The sequence below is a fragment of the Paroedura picta genome, chromosome 3 (genome assembly GCF_049243985.1).
Source record: "Paroedura picta isolate Pp20150507F chromosome 3, Ppicta_v3.0, whole genome shotgun sequence".
NCBI lineage: Eukaryota > Metazoa > Chordata > Lepidosauria > Squamata > Gekkonidae > Paroedura > Paroedura picta.
In genome coordinates, this window is record NC_135371.1 from 57,887,002 (window position 1) to 57,906,322 (window position 19,321).

General features: G+C 43.3%; 1 long non-coding RNA gene across 1 annotated transcript in view; it reads right to left on the reverse strand.

The window, feature by feature from the left end:
* Window positions 1-18,784, reverse strand: part of LOC143832060 (uncharacterized) — a 108,630-nt gene extending 89,846 nt beyond the window's left edge. The window contains exon 1 of the long non-coding RNA XR_013229075.1: window positions 18,313-18,784. This is a non-coding gene — a long non-coding RNA (uncharacterized LOC143832060). The remainder of the gene's footprint in view (window positions 1-18,312) is intronic.
* Between the last annotated feature and the right edge of the window lie 537 nt (window positions 18,785-19,321).

The following is a 19,321-nucleotide window of genomic DNA, read 5'->3' on the forward strand; positions in this document are numbered from 1 at the left end:
TTGCAGAAACATGTACAGAAGTCCCTTGTTGGCACTGAGCTCAGAGCCAGACTTGTGCAAGTAGGAGGAAGAAGCCTCCATGTATTGGGGATCACATGGGCACTACCATTTTGGAAGTCCAGGAGCCCCCTGGTTGCCATGACTATGGCCATGTATTGGGGAATTGTTCCTGGAGCTTTGGGGTAACCCTGTCACCCTCAGGAGATATAAGAACCAACTCTTCTTCTATTACAGCTTCCTGAGTATTATGAGACCAGCAACACATAGGAGACAAGAAGAGAGGATGAATTAAGGACTGCATTAGTTTTACACTGTTTCTGGAGGTGGGAAAGATCTGAGGACAGATCTCCTTTCTGAGGAGCTGCAAAATCATTGAACATGGGATCATTTTATTCTAGTTTGCAGAAATGAGGTAACCGGAAATAAATATTTAAAGTTCTTATAAAGTTACCTACTATAAATGGCCCATACGGCTGATTTCTTCTCTACTATGGCCGGCAACAGCTCTCCATTGTTTTAGGCAGAGATGTTTCAATCCCAACATCTGATACTTAACATCTGCTTGTCTGGCCTGAACCAGGGCCAGCCCCCACCTGGTGGAATGAGCTCCCAAAAGAGACCAGTGCCCTGCCGGAACATAGTTCAGCAGGGCCTGCAAAATAGAGGACTTCAACCAGGCGTTCAGTCAAGGTCATGAAGCAATTCCACCAATCAGAGCTGGAGACTCCTCTCACCACCAACTACATCTTGCAGACAGGTGCGCCAAGCCAGAGCACTGAAATAACATCAGATAGCAAACCGTGGAGTCAGAATGTTATAGTTAAATGTTGAATGTTCTACTGCTGAATGTTCTACTGTCTACAGTTGGTGGCATTATGTTATCAATTATTGTATGTCCTCAATGGCATTGTATTGTAACATGAATTTTAATGCAAACCACCCTGAGGGAGGGCAGTGTGCAAGCACATGCATGCAAATAAGTAAGTGCTTCCCATTCCTCCTCCACATGTAGCTTGCTGGATGACCATGGGCCAGTCAGTTCTCTCAGAGCTCTCAGCCCCACCTGTCTCACAAGGTGTCTGCTGTGGGGAGAGGAAGGGAAAGAAATTGTAAGCCACTTCGAGGCTCCTTGGGTAGAAAAAAGCAGGGCATTACAAATCCGACTTCTGCTGCTGCTTTCTTTAACTGAAGCCATAGTTGGACCGAAGGCAAAAAGCAGCCCTAGAATGCTCCCCACCCAGGCCCCCAGACAAAGGGGGAACGGGAGGAACAGTCTTGCTAGGACTCCCATTCAGCACTTTCTCCCTCTCTCTCTCTCTCTCTTTCTCACACACACACACACACACACACACAACCACCTTATGAAGGGTAATAATGGTTTGAGGAGGGGGCTGTTTGTCCACTTTACATCAGTGCAGGTTCCCATTTGCTGTGTGTGCAGATGTGGCCACTGTCTCCAGGGAGGCAGCCAACTCGTGGCCAAGGTAGTTTCTACCACCTCGCACTGTATTTGAGTATCCCAACAAAGGAGGCACCCCCACTAGGCCACTGGCTCACTGAGGCTTTCCTGGCCACTCTGCCCCAACTGAACCTGGAAGGGAAGCATGTGCTCTACCACTAAGCTAAGGCTTCTCCCAGATTACTCACCCCCAATCCCTACAAAGAAAGACAAATGAATAAAAGTGGCATTTGAACTCAGAAGAGATAGCAATGACATTTTATTAGAGCCTACCTTACTGTACGTGGAAAAAAAGATCTTAAAAATAGTTCTAGAAAAATTTACCTTGCCTAAATTGGCTGCAAATAATCAGCACAGCAACATCCTGTTCTAAGCTTTGATCCGTTGTCCTGCTGGGTTCCTGGACAAAATGACAGAGCCTACCTAACCTGCTTCTATAGCTTCTGTTTATTATTAACAAGGCGTAGGACAACAATTTTTCACCCTTTTCCTGTGACCAGGATCCTGACAATCTTGGTGACCTCTCACTAATTTTGGAGGGGGAGAACTGGGCTATTCTTACATGTTCCGATAACTTGAGAGATGTTGGATCGATCTCTCAAATCTAAAAACCCCCTCTGAGAAAATTTTGCTACCTGTTGTTTCAGTTCCCCCTTTCATAAAAAGATAGAAATAAAAAAATTGCCAACAAAATAGATTATCTTAAAAATGGACCTACTTGAAGAGTTACTTCAAGAACAGATTTTAATTTTTTTCTGCTAGAAAATAAAAATTGATTGAATCAAAATGTCAATTTGGAAAGGAACCATTCATGTGGAATGAACCCAAGATGAAGCCTTTCATTTCAAATCAACGTCTTAACATAAATGGTCTTTTTGAAGGCAGACTTTCTCAAGATGACAGGTAGGGAAATAGATTAGAGTTTGAGGCACAGCATTATCTAGCAATTGAAAAGACGAAAGGAAGAGGGCTGCACCAAAATCAGGGGAGGAAATGCTAAAAGTAAAGCTGGTAAGGTAAAATTGTTATTAGAAAAATTCTATAGAAAATCCCTAATGTCTTTTACGAACCTCTCAAGGGAAATTGTTTAACAGGTACATAATACAGCTGCTTCTGGAAGCCACGTTTGGTGGGACAGTGTTTGGTGATGTTGGCCCCATGTGGATTGACAGACCAAGAGCAAGGGGCCAAGTTCAGAGAAGGAATATTCTTCTGCAGGCCTCAGGGATCGCCCAGGTTTTAGAAAAATGAACCTCCCACCAAAACAAACATGCCCAACCCAGAAACACAGATGATATAAACCTACTGTGAGCATGGAGGGCAGAAGCCAGCCAAATGGAAGTTATTGGAGAATCCACCACTGACACCAGGTCTACCATCACCACTTCTCTCCAGGCAGAGGAAGAGAAACTGGAGAGGCCACTGCCTACCTTCCATCACCCTTGCGATTCCCACCACTGCTGCCAGTCATCTGCAGGTAAATGAATGGGAGATACCCTGCCCCTGCTGCACCTCTCTGTGGTCAAGGTGGTAGTGCTGCAGCAGATAGAGAAGAAGAACAGGATCCACTGACTCCCTCCACTGCATGCGTCAGATTAATGGGCAGAGGGGGGAATGGTGGCAGTGCAGCTGGAAGGCTGGCCAGCCTGGTAGGTGGGCGTGGGGAGGACGGATTCCTCACCATAAGCTTTGCAGCCCCCCCCCCACCAGTGTTTATCTATGCAGTCACCTTTAGATAGATGCTGCAAAATTCATCAGTATGAAACAAATTCCTCTGATGAAGAAAAGCAGAATGCATGAAGAAATTTTATGTGAATTTTAAAAATTAAAAATCAATCCAGACTAGATTGATCTTTAGCAATTTTTGCAGGGCCATACTGGTCTGAATACCCAGGCTATTTGAAACAGGTATATTTTTTCTCATTCAGTAAATAAAACTTTCATCTGTACGTAAACTGGCATGATAACAGGTACATTAGATAAGAAATTGGACCAGACCATTGATAAGGTTGCCAACAGCCTGAAGAAAAAAATGTCCTATCCTTTTAATAGAAGCTTTATAGGATGTTATTTACTACCATGTCATGAAAAGCTCCACCTGCCCATTTCTACATATTCAGTCTATGTGAAAAGGACAATACATTTTTTTCTCCAAGTTATTGGCAAACCTTAACAACTGATGATTCTTTGCAATTCTTTGGAGCTTATTTAAGAGAGCTCTCTTGCTGCAGATACAATCTGAACAGTGTTCACATCTCTCACCAAAACTACCCTCATATGGCTCTTATGAACAGTTTACCCTCAGAATTAGGATAAAAACTGGGAAAGGGTTAAGGGGGGGAGATGGATTTTAATTACATTTCTAAACATTAATGCTGGAGTGATAGTTAAAGACTAGTGAACAAAGAGGCAGAGGAAAAGTGGAATTATCCTCGGCTCAATTTTGCAGCACAAGGGCTATAATAACCACAGCATTCAGAGTGGTTGTACCTTTCATAAGGTCTACAGTGCTTTCAAAAATTATTGCTAACGCTGACTCTATTTTTTGTATTGTGGACATTGCTAAACTCCACCCATATTAATGGCATAATTGTTTCTATGGAAACTAATAGATTTTCAATGAAATGAGGAAGGAAAGGCTAAGAAAAAAGGATGCAAAATTAGTTTAATGCAACAGATTATTTGGTTGACCAGGTCAAATAAACTGTTCAGCAACAGGAATATTTGCCTGAAAACACAATGAGTTTTGTATTTTAGGCTCATGTAGGCATAGGCATGAGTGCTACAGCTAAAGGTAAAGGTAAAGGTATCCCCCTGTGGAAGCACCAGGTCATGTCTGACCCTTGGGGTGACACCCTCCAGCGTTTTCATGGCAGACTCAACACGGGGTGGTTTGCCAGTGCCTACCCCAGTCATTACCGTTTTACCCCCCAGCAAGCTGGGTACTCATTTTACGAACCTCGGAAGGAAGGAAGGCTGAGTCAACCTTGAGCTGGCTGCTGGGATTGAACTCCCAGCCTCATGGGCAGAGCTTTCAGACCGCATGTCTGCTGCCTTACCACTCTGCACCACAAGAGGCTCTTACAGCTAAGTATAGGCACATCCAAATCTGAGAAACCTTTACCTCAAAGCATATACTTCAATTCAATTGAGAACTTTTTGGGGGGTCCAAGATCTTTGTAGTAATTTGCATGTGCACATGAAAGAAAAGACAAAGATGAATATTATAAAACCAGAGTTTGGAAGAAAGGACTTAGGGGTGGTCATTGTCATACTTGTAATTCAAAGCCAAAACCTCACTGCTGCCAAGAGAAGGCTTCTAAAAAAGTGAGTCCACTCACCCACCGTGAAGTCAGGAACATTTTGGAAATTTGCTAATTTAGGATTCCATCCACCCTGTCTGAATCCAAACAAATATTTTCCAGTGAAACCCTTGCCTTCCAATACTACCCATGGGTTATCAGGAAAAACCACTGAAGGGGAATATGCACAATTTATACTCCCTGTGCTTCAGCATAGCTCCCAGTGTGGCTGGATGTAACATAAAATTCATAAATGGAAAGAGGAACTCCACCGACAAAGACATCTGTCATCCCGGGCCATGGAAAGGAGAATGAAATGTAAAGCAGGCAAGCAGGAACAAGTAAATTAGGGATAATCTTTTCATAGTTAAGCAAAAGCAGTGATATTCTGATGCCTGTCTATCTTTGAGATTTCCAACCTCAGTCTGGACTGGGCGAAGGAGCATTCAGGAAGGAATGGAGGAAACAGGGAGCCGTTCTAATCATCCCAGTCAAGCAAGTCTTTCAACAGGAGAGATTTTTCCACCAATCATCAATGCCTTTAGGAGGACTTAATTGCATACAAGAGCAGTCAGCATCCTTTTGACTGAACTAGTTCTGTCTTTTTTGAGACCAAGTGTTTTCAAATTAGTTTTGGTGCCCTGTAAATCGTAGTGCCATTGTTCTCCTCTGAAATTGACTTTTTCTGAAACCTAGACAGATTTGACTTTTTGTGTGTGAATACTAACATTCAGCTCTTACCTATTCCCTTTCAACTTAGCATTAAGTTCTAGCATAAGTTCATCCCTTAGTTTTGTACTCTGGATTGTTGTTAGCATCACTCTCTTGCATGTTTTCTGGCAGTGCACCAAAACACTGTGTACCTACTTACACATTATTCATACTGACCACATGTCAGTATGTCTGTTATTCACTGCAGTGTATACACACTTAAAAGTGATTGCCATAATATTCAGTTTTTTGTTTCCCACTATGCAATCACACATCCCGTCTGAATAATAAGCATGGAAATGGTAGCTGCACATAAGAGCAAGACAGTCAGGGGAAGGGGATATAGCAATCAAGCAAGCAGTCTCACTGGAACTCTTGACAGCAGTCCATCCACCAAAATTAAGGCCATTTGGTCGGGGGGGGGCAGAAAAAGCTGAGCACGAGCTCTGTAGCAGTGAACAGTAGTATATGAGGTGTGGTAATAGCACTGTAAGCCTGAGTAAGCCTGAGATTGCCCCTAAAGAACTTGTCTACTCTGTACTTGTACCTGCTACCCTTGGGTTGCCAAATGCAAGCCTCTGTGCCTCTTGCCTATCTCTCACCTTGAGAAGCCCAATACTTTCATGTGTCTGCTTCCTGGCTTTTTTGGGTTTCCAGTGTCTACCAAGCCTATTAATTGTCATTCTAATTGCATTCTTCAGGCATCGAGAAACCCCAGAATATGGGTGGGAAGCATAGCTGTGTACACGCCCACCCAGGCCCATCACTGGCCATTTAGGGATGGGAGAGTGGTTGACATGACCATATGGACATGTCACCCAATAAACATTTAACAAATTTTTAAAATATATTAAAATTTAATTAACTTCCATCTATTCAGGAAACCCTTCCAGGGCCATCAAGAAACCCCATGGTTTCACAAAACCCTGGTGGAGATGGCCTGCTTTCGGGGAATGATATAATCCACAACAGTTTCATCTCAAATGGATGGAAGAAGCTGGGTTTTTGTACCCTGCTTTTTACTACATGAAGGTATCTAAAAGCAGTTTGCAATCACCTACCCACTACAGACATCCTCTGAGGTGAGAGAGAGCTCTGAGAGAAATGTCCACGGTAACCCAGTTGGCTGCCTGTGGAGGAATGGGAATCAGACCTGGGTCTCCAGATCAGACGTCACTGCTTTTAACCTCTACACCAAGCTGGCTCTCTGTGGAAAAAAAGTTGGATCTTCATTTTATCTACAGGATGAATACATTACCAAAAGAAATTAAGAATTGATCACTGCACTGGAAGAGTTGGTCACCAAGTCAGGCAGAGAGGCAGTGATCTTGGACCTGATTCTGAGTATGTCTAGATGCAAGGTGTATATGTTTTTTGCACCAGTTATGAACAGTGACCACAGTGCTATCAAGTTGAGTTTTCACGTAAGTGAAAAATTACCCCAGAAAACCAAAACAGGAACACTTCAAAGATGGAACATTATTTTTGCAACTAATTAGAAGGAAGTGGAAAACTCAAGAACACCCAATCTCTAGAGTTTGTAAGCTATTGAACACCACTCTAATTGAAGCCCAGATAAAATACATTCCCCAGGTTAGGAAAGGAATTGCCAAGCTTAAAGGGATGCCTGTGTGGTTAACAATCCAAGTCAAGGAAGCTATAAAAGACAAAAAGGTTTCTTTCAAAAGTGGAATCTCTGTCCCAATGAAGTGAGCAGAAGGGAAGAAGTGCAAATTAATGCAACATGCAAAACCTGAGAAGCAAATTGCTAAAAACACTAAGACAAACATTTCTTTACACATATTAAGAGTAGGAACCCAACCAGAAATTACTTGAGCCATTAGATGGCAAAGGAATAAAAGGATTAATAAAGAAAAATGGAGAGATGGCAGAGAAGCTCAATTACTGTTTTGTTTCTGTGTTCACTGTAGAATGTATGTACGTATGCCACAGTCACTATTTTCAAGAAATGAGAAGAAATTCTAGATCAACTGGGGAAATTAAAAGCCAATACATCTCCAGATAATGATGGCTTTCATCCAAGATTTGCAAAACTGTTGATCTAATAACCCATATATGTAGCTTGTCACCATAAACAGCCACCGTACCAGATGACCAGAGAACAGTAAATGTTAGAGTGACTTGGAAGAACCAGGAAATTAAAGGTGTGTTAGCCTAACGTCTGTCCCAGGCAAAGCATTAAAAACTGTACTCCAAACCGAATTATTAGGCACATAGAGGAACAGAGCCTGCTGAGGGGAAATTAGCATGGTTTCTATAAAGGAACTTTGCAGAACAGAACGAACTTTCTGGAGTCCTTGGAAAAAGAGAAGTAGCATATAGCTAACACTGACTCCAGACTTGGATTTTCAAAAAGGTTTTCAAAGGGTACACCACCAAAGACTCCTGAGTAAGTGCCACTGACATAGGACAAAAGGACAGGTCCTGTTATGGAGAGAAGCAAGCAGTAGGGTCCCAACAAGGATCATTATTGAGACCAATGCTATTTAACTTACTTATAAATGTTCTGGAACTGGGGGGGGGGGGGGTGAGAAGCAGTACAGTGCCAAGTTTGCAGATGGCATAAAATAATTCAGGACACTGAAAACCATGGCAAACTGCAAAGGACTAAAGGACTACTGGAGGATCTCCACAAACTGAATATGGGCAGCTATGAGGCACATTTTCAGTAGAGGTGTGAAGTAATGCACACTGAACAAAAATTCCCAACCAAGTACATGCTGACAGGATCTGACCTTGCTGAGACTGCAAGGGAAAGAGACCTTGGAGTCACAGTTAGCAGCAATTAAAGTGTAAACCAAGTAGAAAAGGCAAACTCTTATGCTCTGGATTATTAGGAAAGGGAATGAAAATAGAAAGGCCAATATTATAATGCCCCTTTATAGACCCAGGATGCAGCCTCATTTGGAATACTGTGTACAGTTCTAGTCACTCACAATGATTAGGGGGTTGGAGCACTTTTCCTATGAGGAAAGCCTGGTCTGAAACTAAAGGGAGACATGATAGAGGTTTATAAAATTATGAATGGGGTAGACAAAGTGGACAGATGGAATTTTCTCCCTCTCCCAAAACACTAGACAGCAAAGACATCCAATAAAGGTGATGGACAAAGCAAAATACTTCCTTGCAGTAGCATTCACTGCCAGAAGATGTGATGGTTCCAGGTTCAGATGACTTTAAAAGGGAATTGGATTCATGGATAGGTCTATCACTAGCTACTAACCATGGTGACTAAAGGGAGCCTCCACACTCTGATTCTCAGTGACAGGAAGCAACATCATGGGGAAGGCATCAGCCTCTCTACCCTGTTAGCCCTCCAGAGGAATCACTGGCTACTTTGTGAAACGGAATGCTGGACTACTAACCACTAAGACCGTTTATGCACTGGAGGTTTCATGCCAGGCTGGAGGCTGGAGTTTTAGTTGTGGCAGGTTGCCCCACCTCTTTCTGCACCCACACGGGGGAACATTTGGCCTGGCACACCTCATCTGTCTCCAATTTGTGCTCCTGCATGGGAGCTGGGGGAGTGAAGTTCCCTGCGCATAAACGGTCTAAGTCTGATCCAACAGGGCTTTTCTTATGTTAAGTCCACCGCTACAGAATCCCTCTGGCAAGGTTTCTGTTCCACTTAATCCAAGCTGTTGCCTCTTTCAAGCAAAACCCTTCTGCTTTGTCAACTGAGTGCCTAAAATATATTCATTACACCTATATTTATTTTTCATATGTCTGGGTCATTTTTTACTCAAAACGTCACTCTTCGGGAAAACTGGAATTTTACTTGGAAAAAAAGGAAAGGGAACCAAAGTATTGACCCTACTGAATACACAAAATTTTAAAGTTTTGCCTCATTTCAAGATTTTTTTTCAGCACTAGGTATGACACTCTCCACTTTCTCCTATGCCGGGTAAATTCAACCTGTTGAAGCTGCAGGACAGGTTCTTGTTCATCCAACAGGCCCATCTGACTTCTTCACACTGACATAACATCTAAAGGTAATTGCATATTCATTCCAATGCATTTATACTAAAAAGGTAAAGGTATCCCCTGTGCAAGCACCGAGTCATGTCTGACCCTTGGGGTGACGCCCTCTAGCGTTTTCATGGCAGACTCAATACGGGGTGGTTTGCCAGTGCCTTCCCCAGTCATGACCGTTTACCCCCCAGCAAGCTGGGTACTCATTTTACCGACCTCGGAAGGATGGAAGGCTGAGTCAACCTTGAGCCGGCTGCTGGGATTGAACTCCCAACCTCATGGGCAAAGCTTTCAGGCAGCTGCCTTACCACTCTGCGCCACAAGAGGCTCTTATGCATTTATACTAGACACAAGCAATTTTTACCTTCATCTGCAATGTTTGATAGCATTTTCCCAGTATATATATGTCAGTTTTATAGGTGACCATAATGTATTACATGGAGGGCAGTTGCCATCTAACTACCCCCAATGCATATACAACCAATGTATTGTATTGGAAGCATTTTGATTTTACCAAAACAGACTAAGAAATGTCAATGAGCAGTGTCAAATTATAGAAAAAAGCCCAATGTACTCAATCCCAAACATGAGAGCTGGTAAAGGACTTTATCCTGTGCTGCAAAATGTCTTAGTCCTGCTGTATACGGCATTGGAGTAGTGTGTGCTGTTCTGGAGGCTTCACTTTCAGAAGGATGTGGCAGAATGGTGCAGGCACAGAAGAGAGCAACAGGGATGATCAGGAGCCTAGAGACCAAGCCCTATGTGGAAAGACTGAGGTACTTTGGAACGTTCAATCAGTAGAAGAGAAGGTTGAGGGGGGACATGATTGTTCTCTTTAAGTATTCAGCTGCCACTTAGAGAAGGGCAGGGAGCTGTTCCTATCGGCATTAGAGCATAGAACACAGAATAATGGCTTTAAATTACAGGTGAAAAGGTACCCAGTGGATATTGGGGGGGGGGGATTTCTACAGTTACAATACTTCAGCAATAGAATCAAGGTACCTAGAGAGGTGGTGAGCTCCCCTCACTGGCAGTCTTGAAGCAGTGGTTAGATCAGGTTTTCTCAATCAGGGTTTTGTGATAGTTCTTGATGGCCCTGGAAGGGTTTCCTGAATTGGCATGAGTTAATTTTAATATATTTTTAAATTTTTGTTAAAATTATGATATGACTATATATGGTCATGTCAATCACCATCCTCGCAAAATGGCCAGTGATAGGCCTTGAGGAGGTGGGAAGAGGAGGGTCTCTGGGTGGCTGTGTACACAACTATGCCTCCCAACCACATTTTGCACCACCCCACCACTTTTGGGGTTTCTAAAAGCCTGAAGAATATTTCAGGGGGTTCTTAACAGTCAAAAAGTTGAGAAAGGCTGGGTCAGATGAACACTTGTCAGGAATACTTTAAATGCTGATCCTGCATTAAGCAGAGCGTTGGACTAGATGACCTGTATGGCACCTTCCGACACTGTGATTCCACCCGTGTGATCTGCCATTTGCAATATGAAGATGGTATTCCTGTGCTGATACACAGAACTGTTGTAAGAATTTGTGTAAAATAACTGACATGAAAGGAGCTCCGTTGATCACCTGCAAGTGTTATACAAATACTTAGTATTGTTTCAGGAACTAAGTTGATTTATAGGTTTCAAAGTTGTAGGCAGGCAGAATGTTAAAGCGAATAATCCTGGATACTTATAAATAAAAGTGCAGCATTCCACAGTATACTAGCGTGCCTACCTATAACTTAGCAGAACATATTGCCAGGAGTGAAAATAAATCCATTGGGAAAGACCTCTGATGCTGGCCATAAATATTGAAATGCAGACACAGCAGCACAGCCAATTAAGGTAGCAAACAAAACACAGGGCACAAGCATGGTGTGTAAGTTAAGAGTGCCTTAGAAGCTCACTGGGTGTTCTTGGGCCTTTCACATGGTCTCAGCCTGACCAAACTTACAGAGTTGTTGTGAGGATAAAGTGAAGAGAAGGATAATGTAAGCTACTTTGAGCCCCCCATTGGGGAGAAAAGCATGGGATATTTGAAGTAGGTAAGCAAATTATCCATTGTTATGAATCCACACAGGCATCATCAAATACACGCATGATGCTTGGCTTTTGTGGTGTGTATTGATGAGCAATGGGAAATAACACTCTTCATGCCTCTTCGCTTGCACATAAGCTTGTGCAGAAGCAGTACGACTATATAAGCGGCAGAGAATGCAGCATTAGTACAAAGCCATTTCGCAATAATAACTACTTTAGCAAAAGACAGAACAAGTATTGAAAGTTTTCTTAGAAGCAATATTCTTAGAAACTGTAAAATAAATCTTATTCCAAGCAAACAAAAATCAAGTTCAGAATGTCTTTCCTGCAGTCCCTTTTGTATAATATTTCATTCACATTCAAAATTTGTTACAATTCTGTTTAATATGTTATATGCTGGCATTAATAGTTAGGTTTTCTGATATTTCACAAAGTATACGTTTCAGTCCAAAATGCATATTAAAAAAATTGTGTTAAAACAAAGATGGAGCTCTTTAAATTTAAAAAGCAGATTTAACTGATTTTGGTTCTTTGTTATTCTAAAATGGTGTGTGTTCAGGGCTTTTGACAAGGTTTAACGAATGCAAATACATCCTCTCACACATACACAGAGCCTTTGTGATACTGTGAAGGGGCTGGCTATAAAGGCTAGGAGGGAGTCTGACCTGTCTACATTCCTTAGCCATTTCTCCTCCCCTGTCCTTTATTTTTCTTCTTTGAGCTATCCATGAGTAGAAAACTAGACAGCAGGAGAAAGACACCAGGTATTAGCTTGCACAGACAATGAGATGGTATCTCACAAAAGGCTCCCCACAGCAATGACAGCTCAGCAGCTACACTCCATACAAAGAAGAAACTAGTCTGTGTTTTGCTTTTCATCTTAGACTCAATTCGTTAAATCTTTTAAAAGCAGGGACTGAAATACTAGTGCCCTTATAATCTAGGATTGATCCCTCCATTTCCCCCAGTGAATCCAAACTATTTCATGAATGACCTCGCTGAATTAAAAAAGAAAGCCTCATTGAAGATATGCACAGGCTTCAAGGATATTCTCAGTGTCTAGCACACTGTTGCCTCTAAATGGCTAGTAATTAAAAACAGTAATAGTGGAACTAATGAATAATGAATCAGCAGCTATATTGAACACAATATATGTATGAAGATAATGGTCACTTTTCCCACCACATACATACCATTAACATTGGCGATCTAGCCTCCTTGATTTAATTTTGAGAGGCCACATCTCATTGTGATGACAGAAGATTCATTAAAAACTTATTGATATTCCCAACCCAGCCTCTGTATCAAATGAAGAGTAATGACAGAATTACTCATTCTTTCCTCAAGTTAAAAACAAAGGGTTATTATTTTTATCTCCACATTCTATGAAGCTGCGCTTTCTTTCTGAATTGTCTGAAGCCCCACTCAGTGAAGAAGTTATTTAGCACTTAAATATTTTATTAATAAAATTTCACCTAAAACCAGTTCATCATTCTCAATACTAATACCTAGCTTTATAATCAGTACATTATACAAATGTTTAGCAGCTCCAAGCAAAACCAACCTTCAGCACGTTTTTCCACACCAAAGTGAAATGAGACTCCCTCTTGAGGGCTAGTATCACTGTCAGATACATCTATAAATCAGTACATGCAGAACAAACATAGATAGAGAAGTATACATACATTCCTTTGCAAACTGAGGGAGGGAGGGAGAGAAAGAGAGAGAGAAAGAGAGAAAGAGAGAAAGAGAGAGAGAGAGAAAGAGAGAGAGAGGGAGAAAGAAAGAAAGAAAGAAAGAAAGAAAGAAAGAAAGAAAGAAAGAAAGAAAGAAAGAAAGAAAGAAAGAAAGAAAGAAAAGATTATTTTCTGAGAACTTAACAGAAATTAAGTACAGAATGTCTAGCTCAAAATTTATCTAAGGAGGTGAAACTTGCAGGTTTCTGAAGTTAGGCATATCTGTCTCTTAAAATGAAAGACAAGCCAACTCGAACTAGGACAACCAAATTATGCTGATATAATAAGACACTTGACATAGAAACACCAATAAAAGCCCCCAGGCAGACATAATGGAAGTACCTCAAGAAGCTCAGACTGAAATGATGATGCAAACTCAGAAATGCATCCAAAGAAATACAGCAAAGGAGATATATCAACAACCTGGCAAAATCAACCAAAGAGATACCTGTATCGTCCTTCATTGTTTTATCTTTGGCATAGGTGTTTCTGTTGCAGCACCTGCCTTGTACCCTGTAATAGCTAAACTTTACCCTGTGATCATTGCCTTCTGCTGTTGTTGGATAATGACAGGTTTTACTGAGAAGGACCAACATTTTCTCCTGGGCAAAGAATCCAGACCGGAAGAAAAGACTTGCCACTGGTTCTTGAACTAACCTTTACAAGATTGTTCCCTGGAGAGAATACTTACCATGACTGGCAGGGGAGGGGGTAGAAAGATATTAAGGGAAACAATTTTTCAACTGAAACAAAGAAGGCTAGAGGAAAAAATGCAATGGAGAGACAGAAAGCACTCTTTCGCAAAGAAGAGAGGGGAGTATCTAAGCCAATGCTGCAGGAAGAAAAGAAGGGAATGTAAAGCTACAGAAGGCTGTGAATAAAATGGACAAAATTGGACAAGGATAGCTCAGCAGTGGCTGAACCTCAAGCAGAAATTACAGAATCCACTTGACTGTTCCATAAGTCTCACCCTGAAGTATGTTAAAATTCGTAGATCTAGTACATTTATTCTAATGTGCTCTGAGCAGCTTCAGCAATATTTTAGCACATTTGCCATTTCAACAGTATAATCATACCAACACACCAAATTACTGAAAGACCGGAAGCATTTTGTTCATTGGTAACAGAGATAACCTTAGGCTATTCAACACTTAAATTGTTGTGAATCACATCTCAGGTCTGTGCTCCCCTTAATTATTACATTAATTCTGTCACTAGAAACCCGATACACTACAGGGAGGAAGAATGGACAATTTTTACTCTGAATATGCACCCAGGAACAGTGTAGTACAATAGATAGATTGTTGGTATATCACCGAGGCGCCAGTCTCTCCTCAACTAGGACAGTTTTCACCCATCCCCCCCTGCAAGTTAAACCACTAGTCTAAATTCTTCAGAGGAAAGAAGGAATACAAATGCAATAAACCAACACAAATTTGCTCCATAATATTAATATACCAGGAATACATGCAAGCATGTAATCTACAAATGCTTGCTTCAGCTTTAGGTAAATACAGTAATGCAGGCTACTAAAAACGGTATGAGATAGCAATTTTTTACAACTAATCTGCAAAACAAAAAAGTTAGCCTAATGTATAAGCAGGTTTTGGCTTTGGCTGAAAACAAAGCTCTCTAAACCTCACTAAGTTCAATATCTTATTTTTTTATGTTTGAAGTAAACTTGGCTCTTTCCCCGAAATCCAGTAGCACAGGACAATTTTGTCAAAGAGTACTTAGCATGCACAGGACACCTTAGTGGAGAGCCCAGGGAAGATACAACCAAGCAGTTAAACAAAAGATACTCACAAAGTCCCCCTACACTGAACAGGGAATAAACAGACCGAGGCTCTTAACTAGTGTAGTGAGCATCACTGAATAGTTCCAGCATGATGTGTTGGCTCACACTGGTGGGGAAGCAGAGATGAATGCTAAAAGCAATATTGTAAGCAAAGCTTTCCTGCTTTCTTTTAACTGGATTCAGTTTCTAAAGACATACAGATGGAGATCATAGTTCCAATTTAAACAGCACCCATATAGTTCTTTCCCTCTCCAGTTAAATGCCCATGTCTAGTTTTGGTGGCTAATTGTTGTGTTAAATAAAATTTGACTAATTCCTCATTTCGTTTACATAAGAGTAGCCAACTGGGCAAGGTCAGACCAAAGGCTCATCTAGCCCAGCACTCTTATTTCCATGAGTGGTCAGTCAGACGCTACCAGGAGGTCCACAAAAGACTTCCATTATCTGCTGTTTGCATCCACCTACTCATCTGACAGGCATCATTTAGCCAATGATATAACTATCCTCCATACATTTGTCCAGCACCCTTTTAAAGCCGTCTAAGCCCGATCTCATGGGAGTGCATTTGACAAGCTACTCATTGTGGGAAGTAATGCTTCCTTTTGAATCTGTCTTGAATCTACTGTCAGTCCACTGCATAGGGCTATGCTAGGTTCTAGTACTACAGGAGACTGAGAAAAGTGTCCTTATGTTCTTCAGAATAGATGCAGACAAGTGAAGGATGTTTACTTTAATTATCCAAGGTCTGATCCTGATGGCCCAGCCTCAGAACTGTGTACTTATTTTCCTCAACTAAATACTGGCTTCTTTCTGCCACTTTTGAGAACATAAGAATAGAAAGTTTGCAGGTATACAGAAAACTCCACTGAATCAAGGACAGCACTATACATGATGTCCATATACACCTTGAGACCTAGTGCATAGGATCAGTATATGATCCTTGAAATGTATAAGGTAAAATTGATATGGGGTCTTCCATACTGGAAAGGACCTTTAAAACATGCTAATGCGCTTGCAGGTGGGGAAAAATACAGATCTGGGCAAGCCAGCCACGCTCTTGTTTATTGATACAGAAGCCAACAAGATGCTCAGAACTATGCTGAAGGTTGCAGGGTAACACTCTGGCACTCTTAAGTTGCCTACATGCTACTAGGCTTCAACAAGCCATCTTGGCAAGCAGTGTGTAGAGTCAGTGACAGAACAGCTGGCTTGCAGGAGGCTCAAGTGCTGAATGTCCTTTGTTCCTCAAAGTCTCTGTTTCAAGCCAGGAGGAAGTCACAAAAGGAACGAGCTCTTTGTAATCTTTTCAGGGCCCAAAGTATTTCTCTATTTAGTAAAGATGGGACTGTAGGAAACAGCACTGAAGTGACTTAGTAAGGCAATATCAGATGATTATACCAGGGCACTCTGCTATATTACAAAGCCCACATGACTTTACAACCAACACACTGTACACTTATGTGGTTTCATCAGCATGAAATACACATTTGTCACATGTGGTTCTCTTCATCAATACATTCAAAATACATAGAGATACTCCCAAATGGCTATTCTTTGGTATGGGAATTTCAGAGAAACAATGGTTACAATGCCACCATCCCAGTATTTACTGCATAGAGATGGAAACTGAATAAGGTTACAGTGGAATGAATACCTGTGTCCATCCTTGCACAATCCAAAAACCCATGTGCATTCAAATGGATTTGTTACAAGACAGCTGCCACACACCCCCACCCCCAGGCATGAACTACATTGGGGTAAATAATGAAAGCTTTTGCCTATTGTTGGATCACTGAGGAAACTTAGAAAATGTCCCTCTCTTCTAGAAAATACATAAATGCATTTTAGGCTAGAACTTTATTACACTCCAAATTTCAATCTACAGTGATTGGTTTTGCAAGCTAGGCAGCAAACAAGCCTCCGAGGAAGAGGCATTCATGAAGAAGACTGTGACAGACCTTTCTCTACGGTGTTGCTACAATATGGGAGGGCAAGTAATAGATGATGTAAGTACGTGAGAGCAGATGCTCCTCACTGGCGGGGTGTTTTCTTTCTTCAAGATACTTATGAACCACACGCATACAAAACAGAGAGACATGAACACATACAAAGACAGAGAAAGAGAAAGAGGAATGTTAATATTATCAGCAAATGTTCAGAATGATATTAAAAATCTTAATACAGAAAGAGGGAGAAAAGAGAACAGGGCTTGGGGGATAGAAAATATGTACAGATTCTGATCTCCATCAGGAGAATTTTAAGTTAAATTCAATTATTTAATATCAGAATGTAAGTGCAAACTGAGATCAGAATATAGCCCTTTGACAACAAATCAGAATATAGCCCTTTGCCATTCACATAACTGTTTAAGAGTTTGGGAGAGAATGAACACATGATCTAGATGTGAAATCTAGATCTGAAGATTTAGCTTTTGAAACAAACAAAAATCACAATGCAAGTATGATACCCATTCCCCTGGATTGCTCTGGAAAGAAGCAGGATTCCATCAAAAGGAAGGGAAAGCAGACCGTTCAAGGCAGAGGGGGCAATGCTACCACCACCGCCCCACACCTCAGAGGCTGCTCCTCTCCCCTCATCATCTGACAAGGGCACTCACCAGTAGCCCTGATATTCTTGCCACCCCTCTGGAAGCACTTCCACACGCCCAGCCTGAAGTGTTTCTGAAGCAAAAGAAACACACGGGCTCTTCCAAGTTTTTGGCCACGCTTTCAAACTGATGCTCCCTTTGCAGACCCCTTCTTTACCAGGCGATCCTCTAGGGGCCGGCAGCCCATTGTCACCCCAGCCGTCCCTCCCCCGATACCTTTCCGTGTCTCCCTCCTTCGAGACGGAGCCTGCCCTCCCTCCCCACTACGCACTCCGAGCTCGCAAGCCCGGCGTCCTTCAGCCTCTGCTCCCCCGGCTGCCCAGAGTTCCTCCGGAGCATCTTTGCTCCCCGCTGGGATCCAGCTCAGCGCCTCACTCACTCTCTCTCTCTCTCCGTTCCCGTCCCGCCCCCCCCAATCTGCCCCGGGTCCGAGTCAGGCAGCTGCGTCGACTTTCCAGGCGCCGGTCCCTCTCCGAAGGCGCCCGCCGCCTCAGGGGCGCGTTCCTCCGCCCTCTCGCCCCGCCAGGAGTGGGGGGCTCAGAAGCAGCCCGGCCAAGACGGCTTGCCATCCAGCACCCGGGATTGGGGAGGGGCTCCCCCGAGCGCGCGCACAAGGTTCGGGCCGGCCGACGAAGGAGGAAGGGAAGGAGCAAAGTCCTTACCTGGAGCGCCTCGGTAGTCAGTCAGTCAGCCCGCTGCCGCTGCTGCTGCCTTGTCCTCTGTGGCGGAGGTAAAGAAGGGACCAGCTGCAACCTGCCCGCGTGCTTCTTCCGTCTGCCGCTCCCCCACCCGCCCCCTGCCCAGGCGAGCAGCGGGAGGTGGCGTAGTTGAGAGAACAGCCGGGCTTTTCTTCTCCTCCTCCCCCCTCCATTCCCCGGGCTCACTTTGCAGCCTGCAGTGATGAGCGCACTCGCTCGCCCTCAACTCTACCCCCTTTCTCTTCCCCTGCCTGCCCGCCTGCCCTCCCAGAGTCGCGGCTGCTGCTGCTGCAGAGCCGTAGCCGGCAAAGGAACGTTCCGTCCGAGAGAACAAAGCGGCCCGACGGCCAGCCAATGAGGAGCTGCGAAAGGCATCAAAGGGGAGTTCTACCTGCGCTCCATCCTTGCTAAGGGCTCGGAGGAAGGAAAGAGAAAGGGCGGAAAAATGAAAAGAGGAAGAAGTTTCCCCTCTCAGGAAAGGGATGAGAAGGAAGCATCGAAGGTTGATGGAGCAAGTCGCGAATCCCAGATTCTTGGGTGGGGGCGGCGGCTGTGAGGCCCCCCCCCCCGCACCTCCTCTCCTCCGCCCTTAAGGCCCTTCTTTCTTTGGCTGACTCAGTCAGGCCAAGGAGGGATTGATATGGTAATGGCACAGAGTGGCCATACTTTCTCATTACTGTGGTAACCGAGGGGGGTAAGGGAGTTCAGGACAAAGGCCGTAAGCGAGGAGAACAAAACCAGCGGCTAGCCCTGGAAGGCCTGCTGCCACCACCCTCCCGCCCCGCTCCCTCCTGCCACTGCTTCTCCTCTCGGCCCTTAATTAAAAGCGCCTCTGCGCCAACCACAAAGGGACGGGGCCGCCGCCGCGGGAGGGGCGGAAGAGATGAGGAGGGAGGGAGAATCTTCTCCCTTTGCGCTGGCTTCCCTGAAAGCTTCCTCAACCATAAAACATGGAGCAAATGTCAATACACAC